The sequence below is a fragment of the Cupressus sempervirens genome, chromosome 6 (assembly GCF_028749045.1).
Source record: "Cupressus sempervirens isolate cs-2001-9-10 chromosome 6, ASM2874904v1, whole genome shotgun sequence".
Classification (NCBI taxonomy): Eukaryota; Viridiplantae; Streptophyta; class Pinopsida; order Cupressales; family Cupressaceae; genus Cupressus; species Cupressus sempervirens.
The window spans coordinates 209,912,035-209,935,104 of record NC_143123.1 but is presented as its reverse complement, the minus strand read 5'-3'; positions in this window follow the sequence as shown (position 1 = coordinate 209,935,104).

The window sequence follows — 23,070 nt, the reverse complement described above, 5'->3', positions numbered from 1 at the left end:
AAATCATAATTAAGCGGATTTTCATACACAAAGAAAGATATGCATCATAATCTAGTACAAGGCCCAATTTAATGATAATTAAAATCTCGAAATGGCAATAAGTTGGACAAGAGAATAGACAACTAAGGTGAAAAATTATCCTATTATGTTTTGGTTATATATTAATAAGTTTTCTCCATTGGTACCTTTATTAGCTAAGCTATTGGCTTCCTTGTTACCTTCTTTGTAGATAGGGGAGAATCTTACTTCTTCAAATTTTCCTAATAGTTTGAGGGTTGTTTCTAATCTGGAATTTAAGATCTAGTTTGGCGTTCCCCCTTTTCTAAGAGCATTTAATATGATATGAGAATCCCCTTCGATCATGATCTTTTTAATGCTAAGGCTATTGCATATTTTTATACCTTCTTCTATTGCTTCAGGTTCTGCTACATTATTGGTCATTATTTCCAGTGATTTAGATCTTTTTGCTAACTAGTTTCCTAATTCATCTCTAATAATACATCTTATACCTGCCTTACCTGGATTACCTCTGGATGCCTCGTCGAAATTCAGTTTTTTCCATCCTAGCAGTGGGGGTTCCCATTTACAAGCTTGTCCGGCTAGATTATTTTTATTTTTATGGTAGAGAGTAGGATTAATGAGAAGAGGCCATAATTTTTTAATCTTTGCATCCCATTCTGTAAATGTTCCTTCTTCTCTTGGTCTCTTCCTAAGATCATTGTTCATAAATTCTGTAATAGACTTCAATCTTTGTAAGGAGAGCTTGCACGTTAATATCTTGATTTTGAAAAATATGTCGATTTCTTTCTTTCCAGATCTCCCAGGTTAGATTTGTTGGGGATATATTCTATAGTTTCCCATATACTTTATTAGGAGGGTCTTTAGGCCAACCCATTAGATTATCTATCCATTTACCTACAAGAGGGGCAATCCAATTGAATTTGTATTGGAGCCACCTCTAGCATTCCTAAGTGTATTTACAATAGTATAGGAGGTGTTCTGCAGTTTCTTCACTTTCTTTGCATAATATGCATCTCGATGGTCCCTCTAGACCCACTTTTTTAATTCTATCTATTGTTAGTATTCTTATTTGCATGGTTGCCCAAAGAAACATAGCTGCTTTGGGGAGTCCTGTTGGATTCCAATATAAATTTATTGGGAGGGTACTAACTTCCCATCTTTGGGAATTTGTGATCAATTTGTACCCTTTGACTTTATAAGTCCCATCCTTAGAGGTTGCCCAAATTAGTTTGTCCTCCCTATCTTTGATTGAAATTGGGCAGTTTTTTAGAATGTTTTCAAGTCTCTTGATCCACTTGGTTGAGTCCACAATTAGATAGGGTTTTCCATTTCCACATCTTTCCCAATTCAGTGTAATTTTCCTCTATATAATCTTTCACTTTTGACCCCCATATTGCCTTAAGGTGAGTCGAAGCTTCTAGGGTGATGTCTGAATAGTTTAAGGGTGGATGTCCATTCCATGAGTCCTCCCAAAATAGAGCTTTGTCGCCTTTCCCTATATCCCAAGTGAGGTATTTGGATATCAGGTTCTGACAATTCATAATGAAGTTCCATCTTGTAGAAACTTTAGAGGGTTCTCTAATTCTAAATAAAGAGGTACTATCTGACAGGTTAAGATACTTGTTAAAGAGGATTCTGGCCCATTCCCTGTCCCTTTCTTGCTACAATCTCCACACTCGTTTAGCTCCTAATGCTTCGTTCTTCCATTCTAGATTTTTTATTCCTAGGCCCCCAGCGTCTTTGGGTTTGCAAATATTGCCCCAACTGATAAGAGTTGCCTTCTTCTTATCCTCCAGTCCGTTCTAGAAGAAATCTCACAATTTCTTTTCAATTTTTAGATTTATGTTTTTAGATAATTGTGTATAAGAGAGCTAATAGGTGGGAATTGTTGATAAGACTGCTTTGATTTTAGTGGTTCTCCCAACCTTGGTCAACCATCTTCCTTTCCAAGACTCTGTTTGGTTATCAATTTTCCCTAGTATATGCTCCCATTCTGAGTTGAATTTGCTACCTTTATCTAGGAATATTCCTAGATATTTAAATGGTCTAGTACCCTTTTTGAATCCTAATTTGTTGCATATCTAATCTTCTCTTTCCTCGGGTGTATTTAAGAAAAAGATTTCAAATTTCTTAGCATTGATTCTTTGGCCTTATGCTTTAGTGTATGTCTCTAAAGGATGTTGCATATGTTCTGCCTCATTTAGAGTGTTGATTCCAACAAGAATTATGTCATCAATGAACTGTTGATGGGTCGTGTTTTCTACATCATTTGTTACTTTAACTCCTTTAATTTTGTTTTCTACTTGCATAGATTTGAGTGCTCTTCCAAATGATTCTGCCATAATGATGAACAGAAATGGCAATATCGAGTCTCCTTATCAAATCCCCCTAGAGGTGTTAAAGAATTCTTCTAGATTACCGTTAATGAGAAGAGAAATTTTTGGGGTAGATACACATTGGTAGATAATGTTTATTCACTTTTTAGAAAAGCCAAAGGCTTCTAGAGTTTTACAAAGGAATCTCCAGTCTACTTTATCATAAGCTTTTTGGATGTCTAGTTTTAATAGCATACATGCTTCATTGTTTTTAACTGCAGAGTGGATAGTTTCTTGTATGACTGAAATCTCATCTAAGATGGATCTACTAGGGACAAAACCAATTTGTTCTTTTGAAATAAGTTTAGGGAGGAAATTTTTTAGATGGTTAGCTAAAAATTTTGAGAACACTTCATAAATAGTATTACAAAGTGCGATTGGTCTAAATTCCCTTGGTTCTTTACATTCATTTTTTTTGGGGATAAGAGTAAGAAAAGTACGATTGATTTCTGTTAAGAGGGATCCTCCATTTCTAGAGGCTTCTAGAGGATTCCATAGATCTATTCCTAGTATATCCCAACATTGTTGAAAGAAGAATGCTTGAAACCCATATGGGCCTGGGGATTTATCAGGATTGATATTGAAGAGTGCAGTTTTAACTTCTTTAAGAGTAAAAGGTTTATTTAGGAATCTATTATCCTCATATGTGATCAGCTTGGGAATAGCTTTTAACTTTTCGTCATGATCTATTCTATTAGAAGAGTCAATATTATTAAGGGTATCTTTCAATTAGTCGACAAAGATTTCAACTATTTCTTCTGGATTTTCAGTTTGCTCACCTTGTAGATTCTTGATCTTTGTTATGTTATTACGGTTTCTATTGTAAATTGTGTTGTTATGAAATAATTTTGTGTTGTGATCTCCTTCTAACAACCACTTTTTTCTGAATTTTTGTTTCCAGAATATTTCTTCTTTAGCTAATATTTCTTCTTGTTTTAATAGGTACTCTTTCTCTAGTTGATAAGATTCATTATTCATCCCCTTAGTTATTATTTCTTTGTTTAATTTACTTATATTTTCTTCTATATCTAGTTTTTCTTTGAAAATATTTTTTAATTGTGTTTTATTCCATTTTAAAAAAAAATCTTTGATGCTTTTTAATTTTGAAACTAAGCAAAACATTTTTTATCACTGAAACTGTTCTTCCTACCACCATCCTTTTATTTGATCCATGAAAAATTTATCCATAAAACACATCTTTTCACATTTGAATGGATTCTTTCTTGGTTTAATCTACTCTTTGATTTCCAACTTTACAGGAAAATGATCTGAACCTACCATTGTTAGTATTTTTGCATTTACTACTTTATCCAATATACTAAGCTCACCTTTTAGGAGAAATCTGTCCAAACGTTCTGCGATATAACAAAAACCTTTCCTTCTATTATTCCATGTATATAGGCCATTCTTGGTGATTATGTCAATGAGGGAGTCCTTCTGGATCTAGTTTTTGAAGTCTTCCATAGCTTTAGAAACTGGACAATTTCCTCCATGTTTCTCCTCTTTTTTTTAAACAACAATGAAATTTCCTCCTATGATAATGGTTTCATTTGGTTTTGAGTTAATAAATGCGTTGATTCCATTCCAAATAGCTAATTTCTCTGACGTTTGAGTGGGCCCATACACATTTATTATATTCTACTACATATTTGATTTTGTATCGGGAGCTCTACTTCCCATCCAATTAGTGTGGGTAGTTATTTTTTCTATATTCACTTGTTGAGAATTCCATATGATTCCTAGTCCTCCTGAAGCTCCTTGTGACTGTTTAAATTCTAATTTCCACTTCTACAATTTCTAACTTAACGTTATTCCTTCTTCCTTGTTTAATTTTGTTTCTTGTATTAATGTAATGTCTGAATCAAATAAAGTGAGATTGCGCTTTAATAAGCATTTCATGCTAGGGGTATTTAAGCCCCTAGCATTCCAAGTGGTGATTCTCATTGATCCTTGGGAAGGATCTTCCCCTTCCCACTTTGTAGAATATCATAAATCTTGGTTTGTTCCTTTACCTGTCTCGTTGCCTCCCTAAGTTCTTTTAGTGATTTCCTTCCTTGTTTCTGTTTTGTTTTCCTGCAATTTGATGTCTTCATTCCTTCCTGATTTATTGAGATACCTATCCTTTCCAAATTTTTATCCTTTAGCACTTTTTTCTGCTATCATTGAATCTTCTCTTTCTTGGAAGTCTTCTGTATTTATTTCTTTGATTATCATAATATTAATTTGGTAGTCTTTACCTTCTAAGACTTGGTCTTTCCCTGTTAACTTTAATTCTTTGTTATTTTTTCTTTTATTAGGGCTATCCCCTAAGTCATTCCATATGATTTTCTCTTCCATTAGCATGTTTGTTGGTTCTAGGGATGTTATCCTTATTCCTGATGATGATTTTGTTCCTTCTCTAACTGGTGCAAACATGTCCTTTCCATTACTAGGAGTTTGCCAAAATTTGCAACACTTATTTTTTGCTTTCTTTCTAATTGTGATGTTGCTCCATTGGGCTAAATCTACCAGAGGGATGTTTACTTCTTGTTCTGAGGTCCTTAGTTGGTGGGCTTCTTCTTGAATTTTGTCTTTTGCAGAACCTTTTCCTTCATTGTTTCTTTGTTCCGTCTGCTCAATTTCTGATCTTTCAACTAAGACTTTTGATTGTTCTTCTCCTCGAGCTTCAGTCTGGCTACTCCTATTTTTTGATGTTTCCCCTGTTTCTAATAGTTGTATCATTTTTCCTTTGTGTTCTTTGTGAACAACTTCCGTCAATATGCTTTGATCTATCAAATCATTTTGTAGTAGAAGGATCTCATGAAATAGCTTGTTTACTTTTTTAATGTTGAGTTCCATTTCTTCTACTATCTCTCTTTCCATTTAACAATCCTTGCACCTTTTAAATTTATCCAGTGAGTGATGATAGTTTATATTTGCCATCCAATCTTTTTCCTTCATTCCTTCTATTTCCAAATTCTCTTGTAAGTATTCTTCTTTGTTCTCTGGATTTCTTTTATTTGGGTTTTTAACCTTTTCTTCTACCCTTTGACTTCCTCTGTTATCCTTTGTTATTACAACTTCTTCTACATTCCTTTTTTTCCCCATGCCTCTGCTTTCTTTTGCTTTAATGTTGTCTTTAAGGTTATTTTTTATATGCATTTTAGTTAAATTTAGATCCTTAATTTTATTTATTTCTCCTAAATATTCTCTAAACAATAAGTTATAAATGGGTATGTCGGTTATAATTTTCCTACTTACTATGTTGCTTAGATTTGATTTTATGAGAACCCTGATTTTATTAGATTTAATTTTACTATCTTCGAATCCTACGAGACATCCCAAAGATTCGCCTATTCTTTGTATGATATTATACTCCATTAGCTCCGATGGTATGTTTGAGCATTCCATCCATTTGACTGTTTTTGTATTTTTAATGTGATTTTTGTTAAAATTTGGTTGCCATGCTGTAAAGTTGATGTGATGTCCCTTATAAAAGTAATTATCAGGACTTAAAATTTTAGTTTTATCCTTTGAATTCTGACAAAGTATGAACTAGTATTTGTCTGCAAAAGAGATTATGTTACTTACCTTGTCACACCACTTCTTGGATATGATACATACCAGCTTGATTCTATATTTTGGTTGTCCATTCCAATACATATAGATGCCCTTTTCTGCACAATCCATCCATCTTCCTTCACTATGCAAATTGTTGATGATTATTTCATCGTTGCTTTTGTTCTTAATTGAAGACCTTAGATTAGGGTTTCTTGCCTCTCTTTGATTGATTGCTACTTGGTGTTTCTTTTGGTGTGGTGGAATGTAAGCCTCCTTTGCTCGATGGAATGTTGCCTTCCGCAGGTTGTTTTTACAGCTGCTTATTAGTGATACATGGGTTTTCGATGTCTTCTATAAATTTTTCGGAGCAGGGCCTAAAGGTATTTTATTGGCTTCCGAAATTGCTTTAGGCCAATTTGAGTGCCTTGTCTGAACTTGCTTCCTCGGGCTAGGGTTTTGATTAGCCGGAGTAGCATACTTTGTTCTTATGAAAAACTCCTTTTGAGTTTGCAGCCTTGCTGTTGCACTGTCTTTGCCCTATTGCTGCCATCTTTGGTTTCATTTTTTCCTATTTTGCGTGATTTACCATCCTTCCTCGTTTCTACAGTTTTTACTCTCGATAATATCCATATTTCATTTTTCATGTTGTTGGATTAGGGTTTCAAACCTATTCGTGCCTGTTTTGGTTTTGCACATTCGATCACCATTCTGAGAGGAAAGGGCTTCGAATTTGTTGTTGGTAATTAGAGGGCCAAATTCCTTCTTCTGATGCTAATATGTATGGTTGAAAGGAGAAAAAGATTTAAAGTTTCCCTACGAATTTGCCTTTTTTGCCATTTTGCAGAGTAGAGCATTAGTTAATAGCTATCTCTATTTTTAAATCAGTAATATTAATTTAAATATGTATAGGTAAATAAATTAATATATTAAAATTTTATATTAACAAATAAAAAATCATTTAATAAATTGAAATAAATATAACTACATTGTTAAATAATTTAAAATAAAAGATAACTTACTTTTTAATATTGAAAATGGAAATGTTGAACATTAAAGATTAAAATTACAAGTAAAATCAAATTTATTACTTATAAAAAGAAAGTTAAAACTATAAATGTTTTTGATTAAGGAAAACAGGTTTTGAAGGTCCTTGAAACCCTTTACACAAAAGATTTTCAATGGAGCCCAAACAAAGAGACTATAGACAAAAGAAGAAACAAGTCCCCAACCAACAAAGGGGGACAAGGGCGGCCCTATAGATAACACAGTGCATTTCTACCACCATTTACAACTCAAAATGGTTAAGACCTCCTACTCCCAAAAGAGTGAGATCTAAGAAGATGATCTAAGGAATGTTGGGAATGTTTGTATTTTTTGCCTTTAACCCTTGTCCAACCTTCCTTCACCTAAGAAGTCTTCTCCCAAACCAAAGCCTCGCCAACTGACCCAACCGGAGAAGCAGGTAAGATCTCATCCGAACTGTTGATCAATAGAACCTAAACCGCAGAGGAAGGGATCCCACTATCACCATATCCCCCAACGAATCAAGATCTAAACCAACCGAAGTAGGGCAAATCTCATCCCTAGCACCCACAGACTGGGGGATATCCTTAAGAGCAACATCTTTAAGGACTGAGTAATGTTGAACCAAAGCCCTAGACCACCAAGGATCTTTTCTTTGATTTCCTAACTTCCACAGGGCAGCGCGCAACAACATGACTAGTCCCGAAGTAGACCCTACAACGGAAAGGAATTCTTTCATAGTTTAAAGTCTGAATCTAGGAACCATTAGGGATCTCAAGTTTGATCTTCTCAGGTAGTCCCTGTGACATATCCACCACCACAAGGATGCGAGCATAAGTAGAATGTAGTATATTAGAAGATTTGTAGTCCAACATTTGGAAGTCACCAATGGCATCTCCCACAGCTTCAAGAATTGAATCCAGCCACAAGTGAAGGGGGAGATTAGGGAGTCTAACCCAGAGAGGCATATGAGCAAATAATTCTATTGCAGGATTGAAACCCTCTTGCCAATAATATCATGGTTTGTTGATAATAAGGACATGTCATACAACTTGGCCTCTCAAGATAATTCACCCTGATTAATGCACACAGTCTATGTGGATAATTGATGTTGTATGGAGTGTGTACAAGAATTGTGTTTTTGGTTGGAAATTTTGTATTTTTATCCCTACAAAAATTAATATGATCTAATAAGATTAAACAAAAATATGACTTAAATACAATTTTAAATAAGAAATATATATACATACTAGAAGTTTATATTTAATTATTTTAATTTTGTAATATTATTGGCTAGTGTAAATGAAAAATAAATTGAATGGAAGCATTAGTATCCCGCCTTTGGCAAGAACTAATGCTCACAACATAATAATTACTTAACTCCTATACCTAATGTATCGGCATTATACAAAATCAAATGCATCAAGGTTCCAAAATAGATAATATCATTTTAGATATTATAGTTACCCAAGCTTTGATACTTGATGCATTGGAGTTTCACAAGCCTCAATGTCATTGGAGATATTGAAGTCTACTTACATTTGATACTTATATCAAAACTTTCCAAACTTTAACACTCAATGCCTTGGAGTTCACAAATTAATAATAACCTCATAGATTTATGGGAGCCCCAATGCTCTATGAGGTATCAGAGTTCTCATAACTCTCATATTTAAATGCGGAATTATATTTTTTTCATATGTAATACTTCCCAAAATGTTGGGGATCCTTTCATTTCTCAATCTTAATTTTTTACAAAGGTTTTATAGTTGATATAATTCAATTATTAAATCATGATTGTAGTGCACTCTCTATTCACTTGATCATAAAATCAACAAAATTTTCGATTAAAGAAAAAATAAGTTTTGAAGGGACCCAAAACTCTATAAAAAATAGCTTTTGAAGAGATACAAAATCTTGAAATAAAGATGTTCAAGTCATATTGATGCAGGAGCATCCAGAGGTATAAGGGCAATCCTGTGTCACCCAAAAAAATGTACTTAGACTTAGTTTCTATTTTAGGTGTTTTCATTTTTTGGATACCCATTTGGGTCAAATAAAGGTTCCAACTCTCACAGTTCCACTATCGGTGTTCTAAGATAAAGTTTTTAATCACCTTGGATACGTGTAAATGCCAAAAAAATAGGATTATGCAATTGAGCCATCATTTTGGTAAACTAGAAGGTGTAAATTGGTCGAAATATTGTCATTGTAATTTAGAGCATTCCAGAAAAAGAATCACGTCAAAAGGCCCCACGGTTTGAAAGTTATCGCAGTTTTCCGATTTCTGGAGATATCTTAAGAATGCTTCAAAGTCAAGTTAGGGGCATTAAATGACTTCGAAAAGGGCCAAAAAATGGGGGATGAGCAAAACTGGTTCATAGAGCTATAGAGCGCTTCAAAAGCTTTTCAGAAATGTAAATGGTTTGTCAATCGGAGCTACGGTTCAAAAGTTATGCTTCTCGAAAGTTTGGTTACCGTTTCTGGATTCTTCTAATTTTGCGTTGACTTCTAATGTGACTTCTAGAGCCTTCTATTTGGTCGATGGATGCCTACTAGCACTTTCTAGAATGTATTCCTAATCTTTAACCCTCTAGGGTCTATTTAAGAACATTTCTAGCATTGTAAAAGGCAGTTCGAAATGGAGTTTGAGAGGAATTACTGAAAGGAGAAATTATCTCCAGTTTTATACTATTGTAAGCCCTTAGGGCCTGTTTTGAAGTCTATTTTCTCTGTACTGAATGTATTAGCATTTTCTCACAGTTAATAAAATTTTCCCTTTCCTGTTGTGTCCATTTTGTGCTTGGGTCGGGTCCCCATCAAGTGGTATCAGAGCTAGTTTTCCTGAGTGTGTAGACAGAGCGACGACTATGAGGTAGTTTGCACCAGGACTGTGTGGTTGTGGGTTTGAGTTAAAAAGATGCCTCTATGAAGAGAGCGTGGTGGAAGGGCTGGAGCTATTAATCCTGAGGAGGTTAGAGCCCTCCAAAGGCAGGTACAAGCTTTACAGGAGGAACTCCGTAGAGGAACAAATGTTGCCGCAGGCGATGAAAGTGAGGATGACAATGAAGAAGAAGAAATTGGACCAAAAGGAGAATTTGACGGGGAAGTTCTGAATCAGGCAGAGGAAAGACTTTTTAGGGCCATTACTAAGTTTGGAAAAAGACCTACAATTGATGTGGGTGAATTTTCAGGAAATTTGAAACCAATGAGTTGATCGATTAGATCAATGAATTGGAAGAATACTTTGAGTATGAGGATATCAGGGACCTAGATAGGGTTAAGTTTGCAAAGGCCAAACTGAAAGGACATGCCAAAATCTGGTGGCAAGAGGTTCAATTGGAAAGAAATAGAAGAGGAAAGGAGAAGATCACAAGGTGGGATCGTATGGTGGACAAATTGAAGAAGCAGTTCATTCCTGTTGATTTTGGGATTGATTTGTTTAAGAAGATGAATGGGTTAAAGCAAGCAGGAAAATCAATCTAGGAATATACAGAGGAGTTTTATTGACTTCTGATTAGAGCGGGGCATGCAGAAGCAAATAAGGAGAAGGTTTCTCGTTATATCAGTGGGTTGCGACCTAGCATCCAGGAGGAATTAAGTCTAGTAAGAATGACCAGTGTTGAAGAGGCATACCAGTTTTCCCTACAAGTTGAAGAGAAGCTAAATAAGAGGTTTGAAGGGAGACAAAGAGGGCGTGGCCAAGGAGAAAGAGGTAGTGGTAGTTCATCTGGAGGCCGAAATGAAACCCAAAAGAAAAATGAAGATGTGGGTACTAGCAGGAACCAGAGGAACGAGGGTTTCAACCGCTTTCGTGATCAAGACTTTGAAAATCAGAGAGGAAGAGGTAGAGGACGTGGACAAGGAAGAGGCTTCCGTGGTACCTATTTCCATTGCAATGAAGAAGGTCATCGTCCCTTTGAATGCCCTCAACAACAAGGAAGGACAGATAGGAGAGCTGAGGGTCAAGTTAGGGTTGCTCATGTGGATGAGGATGCACAATCATCACATTCAGAAGATGTAGAAAGAGGAGAGACTTTGGTAAATGAAAGGGTTCTACTAAGTGGTGAGATTGAACCCGGACAAAGGAGGAGTTTATTCCGTACCAAGTGCAAGTGTGAGGATAAATGTTGTGATGTGATCATTGATGGTGGTAGCACTGATAACTTGGTATCAGAGGAGATGGTCTCTAAGCTAAAGCTCAAGAGGGAGAAACACCCCCAGCCCTATCGGATTGCTTGAGTGAAAGATGATCATAAGGCCCTGGTAAGTGAACAATGCTTAGTGAAATTCAAAATTGGGAGTTACCATGATGAAGTTCTCTGTGATGTTATTCCAATGGATGTTTGCCATCTATTGTTGGGAAGACCGTGGTAGTTTGATAGGCATGCAGTACATGATGGTCATGCAAACACATACTCTCTAACAAAGGATGGAGTTCGCCACAAACTGAAGCCCGTGAAAAAGGAAGGTGAAAAGGTATGTAGCAATGCTAGGATTTGTCTTGTTGATGGAAGGATTTTTAGATGGCATGAAACATCAATGTATGTGCTATGCTTTGATTCCTAGGAAAGATAAAGAAGGTAGTAGTGAAATACCACTTGAAGTTTCAGATTTACTAGGTGAGTTTGGAGATATTATCTCTGATAATATTCCAAAAGGATTGCCACTATTAAGGCAAATAAGTCATCAGATAGATTTAATCCCAGGAGCTAGTCTGCCTAACAAGGCTGCTCACAGGATGACTCCTACTGAAACTGAGGAGCTAAACAGACAGGTGGAGGAGCTATTGAGAAAGGGCTTGATTTGGGAGAGCCTGAGTCCATGTGCAGTACCTGCAGTACTAGCACCAAAGAAGGATGGAGAGTGGAGGATGTGTACAGACTCTCAAGCTATAAATAGGATAACCATCAAGTATCGGTTTCCTTTGCCAAGAATGGATGATCTTATGGACTGCTTGAGTGGAGCTCAGTACTTCACAAAGATAGATCTCAAAAGTGGTTATCACCAGATATGGATTCGAGAAGGAGATGAGTGGAAAACAACCTTCAAGACCAAGGAGGGTCTTTATGAGTGGTTAGTCATGCCCTTTGGATTGACGAATGCCCCAAGCACCTTCATGCGGCTTATGAATGAGGTATTTAAGAAGTTTTTGGAAAAATTTGTTATTGTCTATTTGGATGATATTTTAATTTTCAGCAAGACTTTGGAAGAACATTTATTGCATATTCGTAGTGTCCTTGAAAGGTTAAGGGAAGAGAAACTGTTAATTAATTTGAAGAAGTGTATCTTTGCAAAAAGGGAGTTAGTCTACTTGGGGTTTGTTATATCACCTGAAGGTCTCAAAATGGATCCAGAGAAGGTAAGAGCCATCTTGGAATGGCCTACTCCAAGGTATGCTATTGAGGTAAGATCATTCCATGGTCTGGTTAGTTTTTACAGAAAGTTTATTAAGAATTTCAGTGGCATATGTGCACCCCTGACTGACACAATAAGAGGGGATAGAAAAGAGTTCAAATGGACCGCGACAACTGCGAGAAGTTTTAAATGCTAAAGAAGAAGGTGACAAAACAACCTGTGTTGGCACTTCTAGATTTTAGAAAGGTGTTCCAAGTGGATTGTGATGCTAGTGGCAGCGCTATTGGGGTTGTATTAAGCCAAGAAGGTAAGCCTATTGCATATTTTAGTGAAAAATTGAATGATGTGAAAAAGAAGTATTCTGTTTATTATCAAGAGTTCTATGCAATAATTCAGGCCTTAAAGAAATGGAGGCATTATTTATTGCCAAAGGAATTTTTTTTGTATACTGATCATCAGGCATTACAGTACCTAAATAGCCAAGGTAAATTGAATCAGAGGCATATGAAGTGGGTAGAGTTCTTGCAGAGCTATACATTTGTGTTGAAGCATAGAAGTGGAAAATCTAACAGGGTTGCAGATGCATTAAGTAGGAGACAGTTGTTTCTTACAGTAATGCAGGTTGAAGTAGTTGGGTTTGATGAACTCAAGAATCTGTACCCTGAGGATCCTAATTTTGCTGAAGCGTGGAAAGCTTGTAAAAAGCTTGTTGCTGTAGACATAACTAAGTGGTTAGACTATCTAATTCAGGATGGTATGTTATTCAAGGGCAGTCAATTATGCATTCGAAGGAGTTCCATGAGAGAAAATCTGATTAAGGAGAAACATAGTAGAGGGATGGCAGGACATTTTGGTCGAGATAAGACCATTGCCATTCTTAGAGAACATTATTTTTGGCCTCAGATTTCACAGGATGTGAAGAAGTTTGTATAGAGTTGTCAGATTTGTCAAGTTGCCAAGGGATTTAGTCACAATACTGGACTATATCAGCCATTGCCTGTTCCATCAAAGCCATGGGAAGACATAAGTATGGATTTTGTTCTTGGATTGTCGACGACACAAAGGGGTAATGACTCAATATTTGTGGTGGTTGATAGGTTCTCCAAAATGGCACATTTCATTCTATGCCACAAAACTCATGATGTTGTCCATATTACAGACTTGTTTTTCAAAGAGGTGGTAAGACTACATGGTCTCCCAAGGAGTATAGTTTCTGACAGAGACACTATATTTGTGGGGTATTTCTGGAGAACATTGTGGAAAAAGTTGAGAATAGACTTGAAATTCAGTTCCACACATCACCTGCAGACTAACGACCAAACAGACGTGGTAAACAGAAGTCTGGGCAATTTGCTGAGATGTTTAGTTGGGGATAAGCCCAAGGGATGGGATTTCATTCTACCACAAGCAGAGTTTTCTTACAATAACTCTGTAAATAGGAGTATTGGTAGATCACCATTCCAAATTGTATATGGAAGTAGCCCAAGGACTGCACCAGAATTGAGGAAGATAGAGCAAGGGGAGAGGACAAGTGTTGAAGCTGAAAAATTTGTTGAACATATCAAGCGTCTACATGGGGAGGTTCAGGAACACATTACCAAGATGAATCAAGAGTATAAAGCTAGTGCTGATCAAAGGAGAAGACATAAGGAATTCCAAGTAGGGGATCTAGTCATGGTACACTTAGGAAAAGAAAGATTTCCAGCCGGTACTTACAACAAGCTAAAAATGAAAAAATTTGGCCCCTGCAAAATTCTGAAGAAACATGACTCAAGAAATGCATATGAGGTGGAGTTGCCAGATGGTATTCACATTTCTCCTATTTTCAACATTGCAGACTTAACAGAGTATCATGATGATGGTGCAGATGAGGAGCCAATGTTAGAGCCATGTCCAATTCCTGCTTCTAAGAAGGAGATAGACGACATTCTAGATCATTGTGTGGGTAGGAGTACCAAAAATAGGCAGTATGAAGAGTATTTGGGATTTCCTCTACCATTCATAAATTGACAGGGTCACTTTTCAATTTACCCTGGGTGTCTGATGCGGGAGCATCCAGAGGTATAAGGGCAATCCTGTGTCACCCAAAAAAATGTACTTAGACTTAGTTTCTATTTTAGGTGTTTTCATTTCTAGATAGCCATTTGGGTCAAATAAAGGTTCCAACTTTCACAATTCCACTATCGGTGTTCTAAGATAGAGTTTTTAATCACCTTGGGATATGTGTAAATGTCGAAAAAATAGGAGTATGTAATTGAGCCATCATTTTGGTGAACTAGGTGTAAATTGGTCAGAAGATTGTCATTGTAATTTAGAGCATTCCAGAAAAAGAATTAGGTCAAAAGGCCCCACGATTTGAAAGTTATCGCAATTTTTCGATTTCTGGAGACATCCTAAGAATGCTTCAAAGTCAAGTTAGGGGCATTAAATGACCTCGAAAAGGGCCAAAAAATGGGAGACAAGCAAAGCTTTTCAATAGGGCTATAGAGCGCTTCGAAAGCTTTTCGAAAATATAAATGGTTCGTCAATCGGAGCTACGGTTCAAAAGTTATGCTTCTCGAAAGTTCGATTACCGTTTCTGGATTCTTCTAATTTTGCGCCGATTTCTAACGCGACTTCTAGAGCCTTCTATTTGGTCGGTGGATGCCTACTAGCACTTTCTAGAATGTATTCCTAATCTTTAACCCTCCGGGGTCTATTTAAGAACATTTCTAGCATTGTAAAAAGCAGTTCGAAGTGGAGTTTGAGAGGAGGTACTGAAAGGAGAAATTATCTCCAGTTTATACTATTGTAAGCCCTTAGGGCATGTTTTGAAGTCTATTTTCTCTATACTGAATGTATTAACATTTTCTCACAATTAATAAAATTTTCCCTTTCTTGTTGTGTCCATTTTGTGCTTGGGTTGTGTCCCCATCACATATGATGAAGGGTTTTGCCCTTAATACCACAAACACATAAGGGAAATAAAGAAACAACAACAAATTTGTAAAATTGATAATGGGCTTATTATCTCAAAAAATATGGAATTACATATTTTCAAAAAGACAATATGCAAAGCCACATGGGTGCCTTCGTTACAATATTCAATAAGACAGAGCTGTGAACCACCACCTAGAATTGTTGTAGACAACCCTACAAACCTTCCTTATATAGGCAATTTTCCACAATTTGGGAACGTTCTAGACATTTAGCATTAATCCTTGAGGCCAACTGACCTCCAAATAATTATTATTTTCATATTTATTATATAGAGTCCACTCAAAAAAATTACAAATTACAATTTTAGGTAGTTGAACTTTCAAAGGCCATAACCTTCAAACCGTAACTCGTTTTGGCTATTATAATTACCTTTTGTAATAGACGATTATTGATCTATAGTGGATGATCACTCAAGAATCCATCAACTAGGGCTTGACCTCATTTCAAAGCCATTTAAGCCTTCAAATTTGATGTCAAAGATTTTGCACCCAAGAACCTCAATAACTTATGCAATACATATGGTATGACAATGAAGCTCAACTAGAAAGCCAATACAACTAAGATGAACCTCCACCTATGAAATCAGAACATTTTGAGCTCATATGACCCACTTACTCAAAGTAGTAAGTTTTTACAAATAGTAACTCTAGATTGAAATGACTTTATTGAAAAGACACACAAAAAATATTTTTGGGTGATGCAAGATTGTCCTTATATCTAGGATGCTTATGCATTAGACACTCGAAGTAATTTGAGAAGTGACCCTATCACGTCTCAGGTGGTCAAAGGAAAACTAAAACAATTAACCTCCTCCTCCATCATCCATGACAAATCCTCTTTAAGTCTTCCTTTCCCTTTGACCAAATACTCTTCATATGTGCTATTCCCAGTTCTTCTATCAACACGATTGTGCATTATATCCTCAATCTCCTTTATATCTGAAGTAGTTGCCAAAATACTCCATTGCGCTATTGTGACCTCATCTTTCATGCCTTCTTTATGATACTTTGTTAGATTTGAAATGTTAAATATTGGTAAAGTATTCAATTCAATGGGCAACTCTACTTCATAGGCATTCTTTGAATCATGTTCTTTAGTATCTTGCATGGTCCAAACTTCTTTATTTTCAACTTCTTATATGTACCTACTCGAAATCACTTCTTCCTCAAATGAACCATGACTTCATCTCCAACCTAAAATTCCTCATGCCTCATTTTCTCATCTATGTTAGCCTTGTACTACATATTCATCTTTGTAATGTGCTTTCTCGCCTCCTCATGGATGTTCAAGTGTTTTGCAAAATCCTCAGCCTCAACACTACTTAACTCTCCTTTATCCAACTTCTGAGAGTAATTCCATACACTATTTGGAATGGCAATTTTCTCTTGTTCATAGAATTATTATATGAAATTATGCTTGTGCTAAAATCAAATCCCATTCTGTTGGCTTATCTCCAACCAAACACCTCAACAAATTTTCCAAACTCCTATTCACAAATTGTCTGTCCACTAGTCTGTGGATGATGTGATGAGATGAACTTCAAATATGTCTTTAACTTCTTCTACAATGTACACCAAAAATACCCAACAAACTTGGTGTCTTGATCGCTCTTTGGTAGACCATGTAGCCTCACCAATTTATTGAAAAGCAATCCCACCTCATGAACAACATAACTAGTCTTTTTGTAGGGAATGAAATGTTCTATCTTTGAAAACATCTCAACCACTACAAAAATACGAATCATTCCCTTATTGAGTCACTAGTAAACCAAGAACAAAGTCCATGTCAACATCCTCCCATGGCTTCTCTAATGCAGGTCATGATTGACATAACCCTATAATTTATTTTTGACTCTTTTTCCATCTTACATACTCTACAACTCTTTACAAACTTCTTGACATCTTGCTACAAGTATTGCCAACAATAATGCTCACTAATTGGAGTAATGGTTTTATCTCGACCAAAATGTCAAGTCAATTCTCCACTATGCTTCTTGATGAGATTCTCTCTCATAGAACTCCTTGGAATACAGAATTGACTTTTTGTGAATAGCATTCCATTCTAAATGATTAAATCCAACAACTTTATTTTATCAAGTGAAATAAGTTCTATATAAGCTTTCAAGCATCACCAAAATCAAGATCCTTTGGATACAAACTCGTTGAGTTCTTTGAACCCAAATACCTCAATCTACATTTCTATCAACAAAATTTGTCTCCTTCTAAGAGCATCTGCAATTCCTATTAGACTTCTCACTCATGTATTTCAAAACAACTCTGCAACTATGCAAAAACTCAACCCATTTCAAATGCCTCTAAGTTAACATTCCTTGACTATTCAAATATTGCAAAGCTTAACAATCAGTATATAATAGAAAGTCCTTAGAAAGAAGATATTGTCTCCACTTCTTCAATACTTGGACTATGACATAAAATTCTTGATCATAAACATAATATTTCCTTTTGGCATCATTTAACTTTTCACTGAAATAAGCAACATGTCTACCTTCTTGTCTCAAAACAACTCCTATTGCAATACCTCTAGCATCATAGTCTACCTGAAACACCTGATTAAAATTTGGAAGCACTAAAACAAGCCATTTTGTAACTTTCTATTTCAAAAAATTAAAATTTGCATCTGCTCTTGTAGTCCACTTAAACTCTTTCCTATCCCGTCATTGTTTCAATCAAGGGTCCAAAAATACTGCTAAAAATCATGATAAACTCTTTGTAAAAGTTAGCCAATACATGAAATGAGTTTACCTCTATAGCACTCCTTGCAAGAGGTAATGATAGCCTTCACTTTCTATAGGTCCATTTTAAAGCCTTTTGCTAAAAATACAAATTCCAAGATACACTAACTATTCCTCCTCTCAACTTCTTCAAACTACAAATGTCATTTAGATTCTTTGAAATTTTTTGCATGATGTTGTATGTCACTGTTGTGTGCGCCACATGTTACGATTCAAGAAGAGACGATGTTTTAGTAGGAGAGAAAGTCACATGCTGGAATGGCTTTAGCTGGACTACAGTGTCTTTCTTCGTTACAATCCTCAGTGGTAAATTAATTTACCTTTGCTATAGTGTACCAATCGATAGAGGTTAAGGGCTCTTCTATCTTTGTTTACCTTTCCTATAGTGTACCTACAACAAATAACCTACAAATAACTTATATATTTCTTAAACTACCACTATTTTCCCATCCCTTTTGATTCTCTCTCCATTATCTCCTCTCATTCTTTATTTCCATTTATATATTTTTTATCTCTACTTTCCCTTCTCTCTAACTATTAGCAGGAACTTTGACACATTATGTATCTTGTTGATTATGACTTGGTTGGTTAAGAAATAAAACACCCTATTAGCTTCACAAAGATAATGACAAAAGGTAAGCAACTCTAAATTATCAATAAAAGTTGAACATTTATTGTTTTCTCAATTAAAGCAAATTAGGTTTTTGAAGGGACCCTAAAACCCTTTACAACTTCACAACAATAAGAATTCCAATTAGATGTAAACAATTATGAAATAACCTCGACAGGATTATTGCTTCTTTTAAAACCCAAATTCAATACTTCAAGGGTTCGATATTACGTCAAACAGTTAGTCAACAAGCTCAGGCCTTACTGAACTAAGTAACTATACTGGAAAGTGATCAAAGACCAATCCTTATGCAATGGTTAATGATAGAATTCAGAAAGTGATTCAGTTGCAAGTAATATTTAATAACAATCCCATAATTGATTATAGAACCCGGATTGGGTATATATATCTAAAACAATGCCAAAGAGAAAACCTGAATTTCGTCTGAAACTTAATGCCAATCGAACTTTGTCTGATCTGAAAATGATCGCATTTGTCACTCCATTAATGAATGGTATTTGCATCATCCACAAGCCTATCAATTCCTGGTCGTAATACCAAACTACTGGGGATTCTTTCTCATCTGTTGGTAGTGTTGTTGGCCACCCAACCTCCCTTAGAAATGCCTCTGCGAAACCCGTAACTTCTGAGCGAGGTTGACACTAATCAAAGGTTATTTTTTATGATCTCGTCCTGGCTTCTACTGCGCTTGAAACATATCACAACTCCTTGCTAACGGCTCCCATAGTTACCACCTTCAGACTTCACAATGATATTACCTATGAGCGTGGCCATGGTTGTGAAAATGTGTGACCCGCGGACAATGCCGGTTGAATAACTTCTAATCTGTAGGTCATAGTTCTTGGACGTCTGCTGCGAATGGATCTTCAGTTGAATCAAGAAGGGACCTGCCAGCTCAACCAAGCATAACGTCCGACTCCTGATGGAATTATGTCCGTCGGTTGCGGAACGATTGAATCCACTTTGCCGGCTCAAAAAATCACCGAACTCGATAGCTCCTGCGGCCTCGTTCCGGAGGTATATACGGATGTGTTGATTTTTGGAAGTCGCCTCCCACAACCCTTCAATCCTGCATTTTTAAAATCTCCAAATATGTGATTGCCGCTGATGTTGTATTGCAATCCGACCTGCCCAAAATTCGCTATGTGCAAACAGCTTCAGACTTCGGCCTTAACCAAATACGAAAATGCTACTGAAAGTTTGTCTAGGAAACTCGCCTTCTATTTCCAATTCTGGTGACTTCCGTCTTAGACTGAATCATACAATAATCCTCATCTTTTTTCCGCCCCAGTCGCCTTACCTCTGTCTTCTCTTACTCACATCGTTGGCAGATTAAGCAAGACAAATCGTCTTGGACGCTAGACAACTCATGGTATTGCCGGCACAGGGTGTAAGACGTTACAACTCGCAATGATAATGCTGACTGTCCAAGGGAAATGGAATTTGGCCAAACATTATACGGAAGTGCTGGACTGTGACCTGCGAATTTTAATCTGGTTTTCCAATAACCCACGAAAATGATCTCAATGGTATACGGCGACGCTTGCAAAAGCTAAAATCTTCAAATATCAATCCTTCGAATTTGGCCTTAGGCCACAAATTCTGCCCCGATGAAATGACTGGATGTCACCTCCAATCTGCAATAATTCGGATGATATTTCACACCCTCAAAATTGCGTACCAATTGAGAGTTATCGTTCTCAATGGCCAACTGTGACAATTGCAGAAACCCTAGGTTCCACAATGCACCTGTGAGTGAATCACAATCTGAAACAAAGAGAGATAAAAAAACTGCCTGATTCGAATGGAGCCCCGGGGTGCCTATTTATCCTTTTCTCTCCATCTTCTCCAGAGACTTCTAGAACATTTTTGATCTTATCTCTTAAGTGACTTTATTAAATATTTCATAATCCAAGTCACTTTATTAAATTAATTAAATATAAAGTTATCTTTTAATATTTATTTATTTGATAACTTTATAAGTAATTAATTTAATATCATTTATTTATTTAATTAAAATGATTAATTAGTCGTCCTCATAAAATATTCATTATTTCGGACAACCAAGTTAATCAAATTAATTAATCAGACTGCCACCGAAAATGGGGACATGACAGTCCGCCCTTCCTGAAATTGCTTGTCCCCAAGCAATGGCTGAACCATGAACCAATCAGTCTGCCTGGATCCCAAATGTAAATCTGTGTATCATCCCAATCTGCACCATACTCTCGTGGAGAAAACATTATTACCAACAGCTGAAAAACTGTACTCAATTCCCGAACAACTGACAATTCTGATGAAATCATTTGAAAACCAATTGTAGATGTCGGTAGAAGAAACCATTCTGCGGAACTCAAGCCAACTGAAACATCAACTCTATCAAAACTCAAACCCCCGTCAAAATGACACCTGCACCCAACTGCACTGTAGATACGAAAACAGCCATAGGTACTTGAATTACTGCCATCAAATCCAATCTCTGTAAAACTACTCTGGGTGTGTCGATGCTGCAGGCTGAGTAACTTGCTACTACCAATTTTATTTTCAAAAGATGGTGCCAATCTATCCCCTAATGGATGGTAAGAAACTGGAGCCAATCTACATTTGCGTGAAATAAAATCTTCTATCTCTGTGTCAAAAGAAAAATGATGAGCATACCCTACCGCATAACGCCGATAAGAACCTCCAAACTCTGCTGCTGGCTCATCATCACTGAACTGGAAATCAACAGATGGCTCCAATTTTTGACTCCGAGTGACTGTAGGCTGGATAGGATCCCGTGCATTCTGCTCAACAAACCCCTCCTCGAGATCCCTGTGAGGTAGCATAGTAGAAAGGACCCCTATAATCTTCTCAACCAATCCGCGAATAACACTAGTATCTCGGATGAGAACACCTTCTGTCACCTTATGTGAGTCCAAATGAACACATGCACTATCCAACAAATACTCCATGAACGGTTCAGTGCAGTAAAAATTATATGAGGAAACATTAACATACTCCCCTTTACACCACAACTGGTCCTCCTGTAAGGGTGGCATACTCAACTGTACCACACTATCAACTATCTAAGAAGAATCAATCTAGAGACTTGACTCTATTGGTGTCACAAACTCATTAAGACCAGCGACTTCCAAATCCTGGACATGTGTGTTAGTCTCAACAATATGCTCCTTAGTAGCAACTGCGGAAGTGTACTTACCATCATCCACCTCAATAGTCAAATGAACTGGGTCTGGGGCTGGTTTTGACCGCAAATGCTCCAACTCCACGGTCACCTCCTTCAACTGAAACTACGACTTTTGTAGATCTCGTTGTGTGTCCTCTAACGCCTCAGTAGTCGCTATGAGCTCCTGGGAAAGCTCACTCACCTCCTCTTCACGATCCAAGAGTGCCTCATATGCTGTACTCCCCCACTCAACCAAGTGATCACGGTCGGCTACCAATCGTAAATAATCCTGCTTCAAAATTCGAACAGCTTCACTCAAGGCATGAATCTCTGCCAAAGAAGAGTAACCACCGCTGGACTCATCTGTCATAGAAGAACCCCAACCAGTAACAGCCAACAACTGACGAGTAGTATCAAAATGCTCACAAGCGATAGCAATGTCTCGCTCACTAACTTTCAACTGGCTAATCACATGATGGCTCTGGCTAAACTGTCTTCCACAAACCTTCTCTGTCACATTGTCTAAAGGAGTATCTTCAAGGTTACTGGTTTCTAGAATATTGTCATCCATATCTTGCGAATCCTCTCCAAAACTCATATCCTCATCCGGAGTGTCAAAATCTATAGTACTGCTGTTAAACTCCCCTGTACCCAAAGAATTTGTCAAGGAAGCTGAGTCTACAAAACTGTTCACTTCATCCTCCTGGATGTTATCAAGGTCGAAACGATCCTGGGACTCATCAATATACCCTGCCAAATATGAAAAATCTTCAACACCTTTTAGCAAGAATGGTCGTCTGCATATATGAACCAAACCCAACACCGGTGTATAAAAACTAATACCAACATCGGATGTTCTGCTGGCACAAGGAAAGACAACACCGTATACTCTGCTAATCAAATCCATGATAGCATCCAAATAATCATTGCTACCATAAAGTGCTCTCCAGTCAACTAAATCCCAAATGCTACTAAAACATTCTTGAGTCCATATCTGTAAACAAGGAACAGCTGGTAACTCAAGCAAACTACTTACCTGAGTAATGTGACCAATACCAACTAACTCCTCATATTTGTTTGACCTTGTCCTTATATCCTGGATGTGAATGCAAAATGAACGCGCAACATTATCAACAATCACATATGGCCCATCAAATGTAGAAAGCTGAGTGTCAGACGTGCCAGATGAAACTAAGCTTAGCTCCATGCCATGCTCATTCCC